Source organism: Chiloscyllium punctatum, chromosome 4 (genome assembly GCF_047496795.1).
Source record: "Chiloscyllium punctatum isolate Juve2018m chromosome 4, sChiPun1.3, whole genome shotgun sequence".
NCBI lineage: Eukaryota > Metazoa > Chordata > Chondrichthyes > Orectolobiformes > Hemiscylliidae > Chiloscyllium > Chiloscyllium punctatum.
In genome coordinates this window covers 3,526,845-3,543,702 of record NC_092742.1, presented here as the reverse complement: position 1 = coordinate 3,543,702, position 16,858 = coordinate 3,526,845, and positions in this window count along the sequence as shown.

Genomic DNA, 16,858 nt, shown 5'->3' with positions numbered 1-16,858 from the left:
CTCTCTCACATTCTCTCTCTCTATTACATTCTCTCTCTCTCACACACACACATTCTCTTTCTCTCTCTATTACATTCTCTCTCTCTCACATTCTCTCTCTCTATTACATTCTCTCTCTCTCACACACACATTCTCTTTCTCTCTCTCTCACATTCTCTCTCTCTCTCACATTCTCTCTCTCACACACATTCTCTCTCTCACACATTCTCTCTCCCTCTCTCTCTCTCACATTCTCTCTCTCACACATTCTCTCTCTCACATTCTCTCTCTCACACATTCTCTCTCTCTCACATTCTCCCTCTCTCTCACATTCTCTCTCTCTATTACATTCTCTCTCTCACAGACACACATTCTCTTTCTCTCTCACATTCTCTCTCTCTCACACACACATTCTCTTTCTCTCTCTCTCTCACATTCTCTCTCTCTCTCACACACATTCTCTCTCTCTCACACATTCTCTCTCTCTCTCTCATTCTCTCTCTCTCACACATTCTCTCTCTCTATTACATTCTCTCTCTCTCACACACACATTCTCTTTCTCTCTCTCTCACATTCTCTCTCTCTCACACACACATTCTCTTTCTCTCTCTCTCTCATATTCTCTCTCTCTCATTCTCTCTCTCACAGTCTCTCTCTCTATTACATTCTCTCTCTCTATTACATTGTCTGTCTCACACACACATTCTCTCTCTCTATTATATTCTCTCTCTCTATTACATTCGCTCTCTATTACATTCTCTCTCTCACACATTCTCTCCCTCTATTACATTCTCTCTCTATTTCATTCTCTCTCTCTCTCACACACACATTCTCTTTCTCTCTCTCTCATTCTCTCTCTCTAATACATTCTCTGTCTCTCATATTCTCTCTCTCTCTCACATTCTCTCTCTCTATTACATTCTCTCTCTCTCACATTCTCTCTCACACATTCTCTCTCTCTCTCACATTCTCTCTCTCTCACCTTCTCTCTCTCACACATTCTCTCTCTCTATTATATTCTCTCTCTCACTCAAACACATTCTCTTTCTCTCTCTCTCACATTCTCTCTTCCTCTCTCTCACATTCTCTCTTACATTCTCTCTCTCTCACATTCTCTCTATTACATTCTCTTTCACTCACATACATTCTCTTTCTCTCTCTCTCACATTCTCTCTCTCTCTATTAAATTCTCTCTCTCTCACATTCTCTCTCTCTCTATTAAATTCTCTCTCTCTCACATTCTCTCTCTATTACATTCTCTCTATCTCACATTCTCTATTACATTCTCTCTCTCTCACATTCTCTCTCTCTATTACATTCTCGCTCTCACAATCTCTATCTCTCACTTTCTCTCTTCCTCTCTATTACATTCTCTCTCTCTCACATTCTCTCTCTCTCACATTCTCTCTCTATTACATTCTCTCTCTCACTCACACACATTCTCTTTCACTCTCTCACATTCTCTCTCTCTCTATTACATTCTCTCTGTCACACATTCTCTCTCTCTATTACATTCTCTCTCTCTCACATTCTCTCTCTATTACATTCGCTCTCTCTCTCACACACACATTCTCTTTCTCTCTCTCTCACATTCTCTCTCTCTATTACATTCTCTCTCTCTCATATTCTCTCTCTCGCTCACATTCTCTCTGTCTATTACATTCTCTCTCTCTCACATTCTCTCTCTCTATTACATTCTCTCTCCCTCACATTCTCTCTCTCACACATTCTCCCTCTCACACATTCTCTCTCTCTCTCTCACATTCTCTCTCTCACTGTCTCACATTCTCTCTCTCTCACACATTCTCTCTCTCTCACACATTCTCTCTCTCTCTCACACATTCTCTCTCTCTATTACATTCTCTCTCTCACACACACACATTCTCTTTCTCTCTCACACACATTCTCTCTCTCTATTACATTCTCTCTCTCTCACATTCTCTCTCTCTATTACATTCTCTCTCTCTCACACACACATTCTCTTTCTCTCTCTATTACATTCTCTCTCTCTCACACACACATTCTCTTTCTCTCTCTCTCTCTCTCACACATTCTCTCTCTCTATTACATTCTCTCTCTCACACATTCTCTCTCTCTCACACATTCTCTCTCCCTCTCACATTTTCTCTCTCTCTCACTCTCTCTCTCACATTCTCTCTCTCACACATTCTCTCTCTCTCTCACATTCTCTCTCACACATTCTCTCTCTCTCACATTCTCTCTCTCACACATTCTCTCTCTCTATTACATTCTCACTCTCACAGTCTCTTTCTCTGTTACATTCTCTCTCACATTATCTCTCTCTATTACATTCTCTCTCACATTCTCTCTATTACATTCTCTCTCTCACACATTTTCTCTCTGTTTCTCACATTCTCTCTCTATTACATGCTCTCTCACTATTACATTCTCTCTATCTCACATTCTCTATTACATTCTCTCTCTCTCACATTCTCTCTCTATTACATTCTCCCTCTCTCTCACACACACATTCTCTTTCTCTCTCTTTCACATTCTCTCTCTCTCTATTACATTCTCTCTCTCTCACATTCTCTCTCTCTATTACATTCTCTCTCCCTCACATTCTCTCTCTCACACATTCTCTCTCTCTCACATTCTCTCTCTCTATTACATTCTCTCTCCCTCACATTCTCTCTCTCACACATTCTCTCTATCTCACATTCTCTATTACATTCTCTCTCTCTCACATTCTCTCTCTCTATTACATTCTCGCTCTCACAATCTCTATCTCTCACATTCTCTCTCTCTCACATTCTCTCTTCCTCTCTATTACATTCTCTCTCTCTCACATTCTCTCTCTCTCACATTCTCTCTCTATTACATTCTCTCTCTCACTCACACACATTCTCTTTCTCTCTCTCACATTCTCTCTCTCTCTATTCCATTCTCTCTCTCACATTCTCTCTCTCTATTACATTCTCTCTCTATTACATTCTCTCTCTCTCTCACACACACATTCTCTTTCTCGCTCTCTCATTCTCTCTCTCTATTACATTCTCTCCATCTCATATTCTCTCTCTCTCTCACATTCTCTCTCTCTATTACATTCTCTCTCTCTCACATTCTCTCTCTCACACATTCTCTCTCTCTCTCACATTCTCTCTCTCACACATTCTCTCTCTCTCACATTCTCTCTCTCTCTATTACATTCTCTCTCTCACACATTCTCTCCCTCTATTACATTCTCTCTCCCTCACATTCTCTCTATTACATTCTCTCTCTCACTCACACACATTCTCTTTCTCTCTCTCTCATTCTCTCTCTCTATTACATTCTCTCCATCTCTCACATTCTCTCTCTCTATTACATTCTCTCTCTCTCACATTCTCTCTCTCACCAATTCTCTCTCTCTCACATTCTCTCTCTCACACATTCTCTCTCTCACATTCTCTCTCTCACACATTCTCTCTCTCTATTACATTCTCTCTCTCACTTTCACACATTCTCTTTCTCTCTCTCTCACATTCTCTCTTCCTCTCTCTCACATTCTCTCTCTCTCACATTCTCTCTTACATTCTGTCTCTCTCACATTCTCTCTCTCACTCACACACATTCTCTTTCTCTCTCTCACACATTCTCTCTCTCTCACATTCTCTCTCACTATTACATTCTCTCTATCTCACATTCTCTATTACATTCTCTCTCTCTCACATTCTCTCTCTATTACATTCTCCCTCTCTCTCACACACACACTCTCTTTCTCTGTCTCTCACATTCTCTCTCTCTATTACATTCTCTCTCTCTCATATTCTCTCTCTCTCTCACATTCTCTCTCTCTATTACATTCTCTCTCTCTATTACATTCTCTCTCCCTCACATTCTCTCTCACACACATTCTCCCTCTCACACATTCTCTCTCTCTCTCACATCCTCTCTCTCACACATTCTCTCTCTCACACATTCTCTCTCTCTCTCTCTCATTCTCTCTCTCTCACATTCTCTCTCTCTCACACATTCTCTCTCTCTCTCTCATTCTCTCTCTCTCACATTCTCTCTCTCACACACACACATTCTCTTTCTCTCTCTATTACGTTCTCTCTCTCTCACATTCTCTCTCTCTATTACATTCTCTCTCTCACACACACACATTCTCTTTCTCTCTCTCTCACATTCTCTCTCTCTCTCTCACATTCTCTCTCTCACACACATTCTCTCTCTCTATTACATTCTCTCTCTCACCCATTCTCTCTCCCTCTCACATTCTCTCTCTCTCACTCTCTCTCTCACACATTCTCTCTCTCTCTCACATTCTCTCTCTCTATTACATTCTCTCTCTCACAGACACACATTCTCTTTCTCTCTCACATTCTCTCTCTCTCACACACACATTCTCTTTCTCTCTCTCTCTCACATTCTCTCTCTCTCTCACACACATTCTCTCTCTCACACACATTCTCTCTCTCTCACACATTCTCTCTCTCTCTCTCTCATTCTCTCTGTCTCACACATTCTCTCTCTCTCACATTCTCTCTCTCTATTACATTCTCTCTCTCACACACATTCTCTCTCTCTCACATTCTCTCTCTCTATTACATTCTCTCTCTCTCACACACACACATTCTCTTTCTCTCTCTATTACATTCTCTCTCTCTCACATTCTCTCTCTCTATTACATTCTCTCTCTCTCACACACACATTCTCTTTCTCTCTCTCTCACATTCTCTCTCTCTCTCACATTCTCTCTCTCACACACATTCTCTCTCTCACACATTCTCTCTCCCTCTCTCTCTCTCTCACATTCTCTCTCTCACACATTCTCTCTCTCACATTCTCTCTCTCGCACATTCTCTCTCTCTCACATTCTCCCTCTCTCTCACATTCTCTCTCTCTATTACATTCTCTCTCTCACAGACACACATTCTCTTTCTCTCTCACATTCTCTCTCTCTCACACACACATTCTCTTTCTCTCTCTCTCACATTCTCTCTCTCTCTCACACACATTCTCTCTCTCTCACACATTCTCTCTCTCTCTCTCATTCTCTCTCTCTCACACATTCTCTCTCTCTCACATTCTCTCTCTCTATTACATTCTCTCTCTCTCACACACACATTCTCTTTCTCTCTCTCTCACATTCTCTCTCTCTCACACACACATTCTCTTTCTCTCTCTCTCTCATATTCTCTCTCTCTCATTCTCTCTCTCACATTCTCTCTCTCTATTACATTCTCTCTCTCTATTACATTGTCTGTCTCACACACACATTCTCTCTCTCTATTATATTCTCTCTCTCTATTACATTCGCTCTCTATTACATTCTCTCTCTCACACATTCTCTCCCTCTATTACATTCTCTCTCTATTTCATTCTCTCTCTCTCTCACACACACATTCTCTTTCTCTCTCTCTCATTCTCTCTCTCTATTACATTCTCTGTCTCTCATATTCTCTCTCTCTCTCACATTCTCTCTCTCTATTACATTCTCTCTCTCTCACATTCTCTCTCACACATTCTCTCTCTCTCTCACATTCTCTCTCTCTCACCTTCTCTCTCTCTCACATTCTCTCTCTCTATTACATTCTCTCTCTCACTCAAACACATTCTCTTTCTCTCTCTCTCACATTCTCTCTTCCTCTCTCTCACATTCTCTCTTACATTCTCTCTCTCTCACATTCTCTCTATTACATTCTCTCTCACTCACATACATTCTCTTTCTCTCTCTCTCACATTCTCTCTCTCTCTATTAAATTCTCTCTCTCTCACATTCTCTCTATTACATTCTCTCTAACTATTACATTCTCTCTATCTCACATTCTCTATTACATTCTCTCTCTCTCGCATTCTCTCTCTATTACATTCTCTCTCTCTCTTACATTCTCTCTCTCACATTCTCTCTCTCTATTACATTTTCTCTCTCTCACATTCTCTCTCTCTATTACATTTTCTCACTCAATTACATTCTCTCTCTCTATTATTCTTTCTCTCTCACATTCTCTCTCTCTATTACATTCTCTCTCTCACATTCTCTATCTCTAACATTCTCTCTATTACATTCTCACCGTCTCTCTCACGTTCTCTCTCTATTACATTCTCTCTCTCACACATTTTCTCTCTCTTTCTCACATTCTCTATTACATTCTCTCTCTCACACACACATTCTCTATCTCTATTACATTCTCTCTCACATTCTCTTTCTCTATTACATTCTCTCTCTCATAGATTCTCTCTCTCTATTACATTCGCTCTCTCTATTACATTCTCTCTCACACATTCTGTCTCTATTATTCTTTCTCTCTCACATTCTCTCTCTCACATTCTCTCTCTCTCACATTCTCTCTTCCTCTCTATTACATTCTCTCTCTCTCTCTCACATTCTCTCTCTCTCACATTCTCTCTCTCTCACACATTCTCTCTCTCTCTCTCACACATTCTCTCTCTCTCACATTCTCTCTCTCACACATTCTCCCTCTCTATTACATTCTCTCTCTCACTCACACACATTCTCTTTCTCTCTCTCTCACATTCTCTCTTCCTCTCTCGCACATTCTCTCTCTCTCACATTCTCTCTCTATTACATTCTCTCTCTCACTCACATACATTTTCTTTCTCTCTCTCTCACATTCTCTCTCTCTCTATTAAATTCTCTCTCTCTCACATTCTCTCTCTATTACATTCTCTCTATCTCACATTCCCTATTACATTCTCTCTCTCTCACATTCTCTCTCTCTATTACATTCTCGCTCTCACAATCTCTATCTCTCACTTTCTCTCTTCCTCTCTATTACATTCTCTCTCTCTCACATTCTCTCTCTCTCACATTCTCTCTCTCACTCACACACATTCTCTTTCACTCTCTCACATTCTCTCTCTCTCTATTACATTCTCTCTGTCACACATTCTCTCTCTCTATTACATTCTCTCTCTATTACATTCGCTCTCTCTCTCACACACACATTCTCTTTCTCTCACTCTCACATTCTCTCTCTCTATTACATTCTCTCTCTCTCATATTCTCTCTCTCACTCACATTCTCTCTGTCTATTACATTCTCTCTCTCTCACATTCTCTCTCTCTATTACATTCTCTCTCCCTCACATTCTCTCCCTCACACATTCTCCCTCTCACACATTCTCTCTCTCTCTCTCACATTCTCTCTCTCTGTCTCACATTCTCTCTCTCTCACACATTCTCTCTCTCTCTCTCACACATTCTCTCTCTCTCTCTCATTCTCTCTCTCTCACATTCTTTCTCTCTATTACATTCTCTCTCTCACACACACACATTCTCTTTCTCTCTCTCACACATTCTCTCTCTCTATTACATTCTCTCTCTCTCACATTCTCTCTCTCTATTACATTCTCTCTCTCTCACACACACATTCTCTTTCTCTCTCTATTACATTCTCTCTCTCTCACACACACATTCTCTTTCTCTCTCTCTCTCTCTCACACATTCTCTCTCTCTATTACATTCTCTCTCTCACACATTCTCTCTCTCTCACACATTCTCTCTCCCTCTCACATTTTCTCTCTCTCTCACTCTCTCTCTCACATTCTCTCTCTCACACATTCTCTCTCTCTCTCACATTCTCTCTCACACATTCTCTCTCTCTCACATTCTCTCTCTCACACATTCTCTCTCTCCCTCAAATTCTCTCTCTCTATTACATTCTCTCTCTCACACACACACATTCTCTTTCTCTCTCACATTCTCTCTCTCTCACACACACATTCTCTTTCTCTCTCTCTCACACATTCTCTCTCTCTCACAAACATTCTCTCTCTCTCACACATTCTCTCTCTCTCTCTCATTCTCTCTCTCTCACACTTTCTCTCTCTCTCACATTCTCTCTCTCTATTACATTCTCTCTCTCTCACACACATTCTCTTTCTCTCTCTCTCTCACATTCTCTCTCTCTCACACACACATTCTCTTTCTCTCTCTCTCACACATTCTCTCTCTCTCATTCTCTCTCTCACATTCTCTCTCTCTATTACATTCTCTCTCTCATTCTCTCTCTCTATTACATTGTCTGTCTCACACACACATTCTCTCTCTCTATTACATTCTCTCTCTCTATTATATTCTCTCTCTCTCTATTACATTCGCTCTCCCTCACATTCTCTCTTACATTCTCTCTCTCTCACATTCTCTCTATTACATTCTCTCTCTGACTCACACACATTCTCTTTCTCTCTATTACATTCTCTCTCTCTCACACATTCTCTCTCTCACATATTCTCTCTCTCTATTACATTCTCTCTCACACACACATTCTCTCTCTCTCTCTCTCATTCTCTCTCTCTCACATTCTCTCTCTCTCTCACATTCTCTCTCTCTCACACACACGTTCTCTTTCTCTCTCTCTCAGATTCTCTCTCTCTCTCTCACATTCTCTCTCTCTCACACATTCTCTCTCTCTATTACATTCTCTCTCTCTCACACATTCTCTCTCCCTCTCACATTCTCTCTCTCTCTCACTCTCTCTCTCACATTCTCTCTCTCACACATTCTCTCTCTCTCTCACATTCTCTCTCTCACACATTCTCTCTCTCTCTCACATTCTCTTTCTCTCTCACATTCTCTCTCTCTATTACATTCTCTCTCTCTCACACACACATTCTCTTTCTCTCTCTCACACACATTCTCTCTCTCTCACACACACATTCTCTTTCTCTCTCTCTCACATTCTCTCTCTCTATTACATTCTCTCTCTCATTCTCTCTCTCTATTACATTGTCTGTCTCACACACACATTCTCTCTCTCTATTACATTCTCTCTCTATTATATTCTCTCTCTCTCTATTACATTCTCTCTCTCACAGATTCTCTCTCTCTATTACATTCGCTCTCTCTATTACATTCTCTCTCTCTCACATTCTCTCTCTATTATTCTTTCTCTCTCACATTCTCTCTCTATTACATTCTCTCGCTCACATTCTCTCTCTATTACATTCTCTCTCCCTCACATTCTCTCTATTACATTCTCTCTCTCACTCACACACATTCTCTTTCTCTCTCACACATTCTCTCTCTCTCTATTACATTCTCTCTCTCACACATTCTCTCTCTCTATTACATTCTCTCTCTCTCACATTCTCTCTCTATTACATTCTCTCTCTCTCTCACACACACATTCTCTTTCTCTCTCTCTCATTCTCTCTCTCTATTACATTCTCTCCATCTCATATTCTCTCTCTCTCGCATTCTCTCTCTCACACATTCTCTCTCTCACACATTCTCTCTCTCTCACATTCTCTCTCTCACACATTCTCTCTCTCTATTACATTCTCTCTCTCACTTACACATAATCTCTTTCTCTCTCTCTCACATTCTCTCTTCCTCTCTCTCACATTCTCTCTCTCTCACATTCTCTCTTACATTCTGTCTCTCTCACATTCTCTCTCTCACTCACACACATTCTCTTTCTCTCTCTCTCACATTCTCTCTCTCTCTATTACATTCTCTCTCACTATTACATTCTATCTATCTCACATTCTCTATTACATTCTCTCTCTCTCACATTCTCTCTCTATTACATTCTCCCTCTCTCTCACACACACATTCTCTTTCTCTGTCTCTCACATTCTCACTCTCTATTACATTCTCTCTCTCTCATATTCTCTCTCTCTCTCACATTCTCTCTCTCTATTACATTCTCTCTCTCTATTACATTCTCTCTCCCTCACATTCTCTCTCACACACATTCTCCCTCTCACACATTCTCTCTCTCTCTCACATTCTCTCTCTCACACATTCTCTCTCTCACACATTCTCTCTCTCTCTCACACATTCTCTCTCTCTCACACATTCTCTCTCTCTCACACATTCTCTCTCTCTCTCTCATTCTCTCTCTCTCACATTCTCTCTCTCTATTACATTCTCTCTCTCTCACACATATTCTCTTTCTCTCTCTCACACATTCTCTCTCTCTCTCACATTCTCTCTCTCACACACATTCTCTCTCTCTATTACATTCTCTCTCTCACACATTCTCTCTCCCTCTCACATTCTCTCTCTCTCTCACACATTCTCTCTCTCTCTCACATTCTCTCTCTCTATTACATTCTCTCTCTCACAGACACACATTCTCTTTCTCTCTCACATTCTCTCTCTCTCACGCACACATTCTCTTTCTCTCTCTCTCTCACATTCTCTCTCTCTCTCACATTCTCTCTCTCTCACACATTCTCTCTCTCTCTCTCTCATTCTCTCTCTCTCACACATTCTCTCTCTCTCACATTCTCTCTCTCTCACACACACATTCTCTTTCTCTCTCTCTCTCATATTCTCTCTCTCTCATTCTCTCTCTCATTCTCTCTCTCTATTACATTGTCTGTCTCACACACACATTCTCTCTCTCTATTACATTCTCTCTCTCTATTATATTCTCTCTCTCTCTATTACATTCTCTCTCTCACAGATTCTCTCTCTCTATTACATTCGCTCTATTACATTCTCTCTCTCTCACATTCTCTCTCTATTATTCTTTCTCTCTCACATTCTCTCTATTACATTCTCTCTCTCACACACACACATTCTCTTTCTCTCTCACATTCTCTCTCTCTATTACATTCTCTCTCTCACACACACACATTCTCTTTCTCTCTCTCTCACACATTCTCTCTCTCTCACACACACATTCTCTTTCTCTCTCTCTCACATTCTCTCTCTCTCACACACACATTCTCTTTCTCTCTCTCTCACATTCTCTCTCTCTCATTCTCTCTCTCACATTCTGTCTCTCTATTACATTCTCTCTCTCATTCTCTCTCTCTATTACATTGCCTGTCTCACACACACATTCTCTCTCTCTTTTATATTCTCTCTCTCTCTATTACATTCTCTCTCTCACAGATTCTCTCTCTCTATTACATTCGATCTCTCTCTTACATTCTCTCTCTCTCACATTCTCTCTATTACATTCTCTCTCTGACTCACACACATTCTCTTTCTCTCTCTCACATTCTCTCTCTCTCTCTATTACATTCTCTCTCTCACACATTCTCTCTCTCTGTTACATTCTCTCTCTCTCACACATTCTCTCTCTCTCTCATTCTCTCTCTCTCTCACATTCTCTCTCTCTCACACACACTTTCTCTTTCTCTCTCTCTCACATTCTCTCTCTCTCTCTCACATTCTCTCTCTCTCACACATTCTCTCTCTCCATTACATTCTCTCTCTCTCACACATTCTCTCTCCCTCTCACATTCTCTCTCTCTCTCACTCACATTCTCTCTCTCACACATTCTCTCTCTCACATTCTCTCTCTCTCTCACATTCTCTCTCTCTCACATTCTCTCTCTCTCTCTCATTCTCTCTCTCTATTACATTCTCTCTCTCACACACACACATTCTCTTTCTCTCTCACATTCTCTCTCTCTATTACATTCTCTCTCTCTCACACACACATTCTCTTTCTCTCTCTCTCACACATATTCTCTCTCTCACACACACATTCTCTTTCTCTCTCTCTCACATTCTCTCTCTCTCTCATTCTCTCTCTCACATTCTCTCTCTCTATTACATTCTCTCTCTCATTCTCTCTCTCTATTACATTGTCTGTCTCACACACACATTCTCTCTCTCTATTACATTCTCTCTATCTATTATATTCTCTCTCTCTCTATTACATTCTCTCTCTCACAGATTCTCTCTCTATTACATTCGCTCTCTCTATTACATTCTCTCTCTCTCACATTCTCTCTCTATTATTCTTTCTCTCACACATTCTCTCTCTCTATTACATTCTCTCTCTCTCACATTCTCTCTATTACATTCTCTCTCTCACTCACACACATTCTCTTTCTCTCTCTCACATTCTCTCTCTCTCTATTACATTCTCTCTCTCACACATTCTCTCTCTCTATTACATTCTCTCTCTCTCACATTCTCTCTCTATTACATTCTCTCTCTCTCTCACACACACATTCTCTTTCTCTCTCTCTCATTCTCTCTCTCTATTACATTCTCTCCATCTCATATTCTCTCTCTCTCTCACATTCTCTCTCTCTATTACATTCTCTCTCTCTCACATTCTCTCTCTCACACATTCTCCCTCTCACACATTCTCTCTCTCTATTACATTCTCTCTCTCACTTACACACATTCTCTTTCTCTCTCTCTCACATTCTCTCTTCCTCTCTCTCACAATCTCTCTCTCTCTCATTCTCTCTTACATTCTGTCTCTCTCACATTCTCTCTCTCACTCACACACATTCTCTTTCTCTCTCTCTCACATTCTCTCTCTCTCTATTAAATTCTCTCTCTATTACATTCTCTCTATCTCACATTCTCTATTACATTCTCTCTCTCACATTCTCTCTCTATTACATTCTCCCTCTCTCTCACACACACATTCTCTTTCTCTCTCTCACATTCTCTCTCTCTATTACATTCTCTCTCTCTCACATTCTCTCTCTCTCTCACATTCTCTCTCTCTATTACATTCTCTCTCTCTCACATTCTCTCTCTCTATTACATTCTCTCTCCCTCACATTCTCTCTCACACACATTCTCCCTCTCTCTCACATTCCCTCTCTCACACATTCTCTCTCTCACACATTCTCTCTCTCTCTCTCACATTCTCTCTCTCTCATTCTCTCTCTCACATTCTCTCTCTCATTCTCTCTCTCTATGACATTGTCTGTCTCACACACACATTCTCTCTCTCTCTCTCACATTCTCTCTCTCTATTACATTCTCTCTCTCTCACATTCTCTCTCTCTATTACATTCTCTCTCCCTCACATTCTCTCTCACACATATTCTCCCTCTCACACATTCTCTCTCTCTCACATTCTCTCTCTCACACATTCTCTCTCTCTCTCTCACATTCTCTCTCTCTCACACATTCTCTCTCTCTCACACATTCTCTCTCTCTCTCACATTCTCTCTCTCTATTACATTCTCTCTCTCACACACACACATTCTCTTTCTCTCTCACATTCTCTCTCTCTCTCACATTCCCTCTCTCTCACACACACATTCTCTTTCTCTCTCTCTCACACATATTCTCTCTCTCACACACACATTCTCTTTCTCTCTCTCTCACATTCTCTCTCTCTATTACATTCTCTCTCTCATTCTCTCTCTCTATTACATTGTCTGTCTCACACACACATTCTCTCTCTATTACATTCTCTCTATTATATTCTCTCTCTCTCTATTACATTCTCTCTCTCACAGATTCTCTCTCTCTATTACATTCGCTCTCTCTATTACATTCTCTCTCTCTCACATTCTCTCTCTATTATTCTTTCTCTCTCACATTCTCTCTCTCTATTACATTCTCTCTCTCACATTCTCTCTATTACATTCTCCCTCTCTCTCACACACACATTCTCTTTCTCTCTCTCACATTCTCTCTCTCTATTACATTCTCTCTCTCTCACATTCTCTCTCTCTCTCACATTCTCTCTCTCTATTACATTCTCTCTCTCTCACATTCTCTCTCTCTATTACATTCTCTCTCCCTCACATTCTCTCTCACACACATTCTCCCTCTCTCACATTCTCTCTCTCACACATTCTCTCTCTCTCTCACACATTCTCTCTGTCTCATTCTCTCTCTCACATTGTCTGTCTCACACACACATTCTCTCTCTCTATTATATTCTCTCTCTCTATTACATTCTCTCTCTCACAGATTCTCTCTCTCTATTACATTCGATCTCTCTCTTACATTCTCTCTCTCTCACATTCTCTCTATTACATTCTCTCTCTGACTCACACACATTCTCTTTCTCTCTCTCTCACATTCTCTCTCTCTCTATTACATTCTCTCTCTCTCACACATTCTCTCTCTCACACATTCTCTCTCTCTATTACATTCTCTCTCTCACACACATTCTCTCTCTCTCTCATTCTCTCTCTCTCACATTCTCTCTCTCTCTCACATTCTCTCTCTCTCACACACACATTCTCTTTCTCTCTCTCTCACATTCTCTCTCTCTCTCTCACATTCTCTCTCTCTCACACATTCTCTCTCTCTATTACATTCTCTCTCTCTCACACATTCTCTCTCCCTCTCACTCTCTCTCTCACATTCTCTCTCTCACACATTCTCTCTCTCTCTCACATTCTCTCTCTCACACATTCTCTCTCTCTCTCACATTCTCTCTCTCTATTACATTCTCTCTCTCACACACACACATTCTCTCTCTCTCTCACATTCTCTCTCTCTATTACATTCTCTCTCTCACACACACACATTCTCTTTCTCTCACACATTCTCTCTCTCTCTCACATTCTCTCTCTCTATTACATTCTCTCTCTCTCACACACACATTCTCTTTCTCTCTCACACATATTCTCTCTCTCACACACACACATTCTCTTTCTCTCTCTCTCACATTCTCTCTCTCTCTCTCACATTCTCTCTCTCACACACATTCTCTCTCTCTATTACATTCTCTCTCTCACACATTCTCTCTCCCTCTCACATTCTCTCTCTCTCTCACTCTCTCTCTCACATTCTCTCTCTCACACATTCTCTCTCTCTCACACATTCTCTCTCTCACACATTCTCTCTCTCACACATTCTCTCTCTCTCTCACATTCTCTCTCTCTATTACATTATCTCTCTCACAGACACACATTCTCTTTCTCTCTCACATTCTCTCTCTCTCACACACACATTCTCTTTCTCTCTCTCTCTCACATTCTCTCTCTCTCTCACACACATTCTCTCCCTCTCACACATTCTCTCTCTCTCACACATTCTCTCTCTCTCTCTCTCATTCTCTCTCTCTCACACATTCTCTCTCTCTCACATTCTCTCTCTCTCACACATTCTCTCTCTCTCACATTCTCTCTCTCTATTACATTCTCTCTCACACACACACATTCTCTTTCTCTCTCTCTCACACATTCTCTCTCTCTCACACACACATTCTCTTTCTCTCTCATATTGTCTCTCTCTCATTCTCTCTCATATTCTCTCTCTCTCATTCTCTTTCTCTATTACATTCTCTCTCTCATTCTCTCTCTCTATTACATTGTCTGTCTCACACACACATTCTCTCTCTCTCTCTTACATTCTCTCTCTCTCACATTCTCTCTCTGACTCACACACATTCTCTTTCTCTCTCTCTCACATTCTCTCTCTCTCTATTACATTCTCTCTCTCTCACACATTCTCACTCAGTCTCTTTCTCTGTTACATTCTCTCTCACATTCTCTCTCTCTCACACATTCTCTCACTCTCACACATTCTCTCACTCTCACAGTCTCTTTCTCTGTTACATTCTCTCTCACATTATCTCTCTCTATTACATTCTCTCTCACATTCTCTCTATTACATTCTCTCTCTCACACATTTTCTCTCTCTTTCTCACATTCTCTCTCTATTACATTCTCTCTCACTATTACATTCTCTCTATCTCACATTCTCTATTACATTCTCTCTCTCTCACATTCTCTCTCTATTACATTCTCCCTCTCTCTCACACACACATTCTCTTTCTCTCTCTCTCACATTCTCTCTCTCTATTACATTCTCTCCCTCACATTCTCTCTCTCTATTACATTCTCTCTCTCTATTATATTCTCTCTCTCTCTATTACATTCTCTCTCTCACAGATTCTCTCTCTCTATTACATTCGCTCTCTCTATTACAATCTCTCTCTCACATTCTCTCTCTATTATTCTTTCTCTCTCACATTCTCTCTCTCTATTACATTCTCTCTCTCACATTCTCTCTCTATTACATTCTCTCTCCCTCACATTCTCTCTTACATTCTCTCTCTCTCACATTCTCTCTCTGACTCACACACATTCTCTTTCTCTCTCTCTCACATTCTCTCTCTCTCTATTACATTCTCTCTCTCTCACACATTCTCTCTCTCACACAGTCTCTTTCTCTGTTACATTCTCTCTCACATTCTCTCTCTCTCACACATTCTCTCACTCTCACACATTCTCTCACTCTCACAGTCTCTTTCTCTGTTACATTCTCTCTCACATTATCTCTCTCTATTACATTCTCTCTCACATTCTCTCTATTACATTCTCTCTCTCACACATTTTCTCTCTCTTTCTCACATTCTCTCTCTATTACATTCTCTCTCACTATTACATTCTCTCTATCTCACATTCTCTATTACATTCTCTCTCTCTCACATTCTCTCTCTATTACATTCTCCCTCTCTCTCACACACACATTCTCTTTCTCTCTCTCTCACATTCTCTCTCTCTATTACATTCTCTCTCTCTCACATTCTCTCTCTCTATTACATTCTCTCTCCCTCACATTCTCTCTCTCACACATTCTCCCTCTCACACATTCTCTCTCTCTCTCACATTCTCTCTCTCACACATTCTCTCTCTCTCTCACACATTCTCTCTCTCTCACACATTCTCTCTCTCACATTCTCTCTCTATTACATTCTCCCTCTCTCTCACACACACATTCTCTTTCTCTCTCTCTCACATTCTCTCTCTCTATTACATTCTCTCTCTCTCACATTCTCTCTCTCTATTACATTCTCTCTCCCTCACATTCTCTCTCTCACACATTCTCTCTCTCTCTCACATTCTCTCTCTCACACATTCTCTCTCTCTCACACATTCTCTCTCTCTCACACATTCTCTCTCTCTCTCTCATTCTCTCTCTCTCTCTCATTCTCTCTCACACACATTCTTTCTCTCTATTACATTCTCTCTCACACACACACACATTCTCTTTCTCTCTCTCACACATTCTCTCTCTCTATTACATTCTCTCTCTCACACACATTCTCTCTCTCTCTCTCATTCTCTCTCTCTCACATTCTCTCTCTCTATTACATTCTCTCTCTCTCACACACACACATTCTCTTTCTCTCTCTATTACATTCTCTCTCTCTCACACACACATTCTCTTTCTCTCTCTCTCACTTTCTCTCTCTCTCTCTCACATTCTCTCTCTCTCACACATT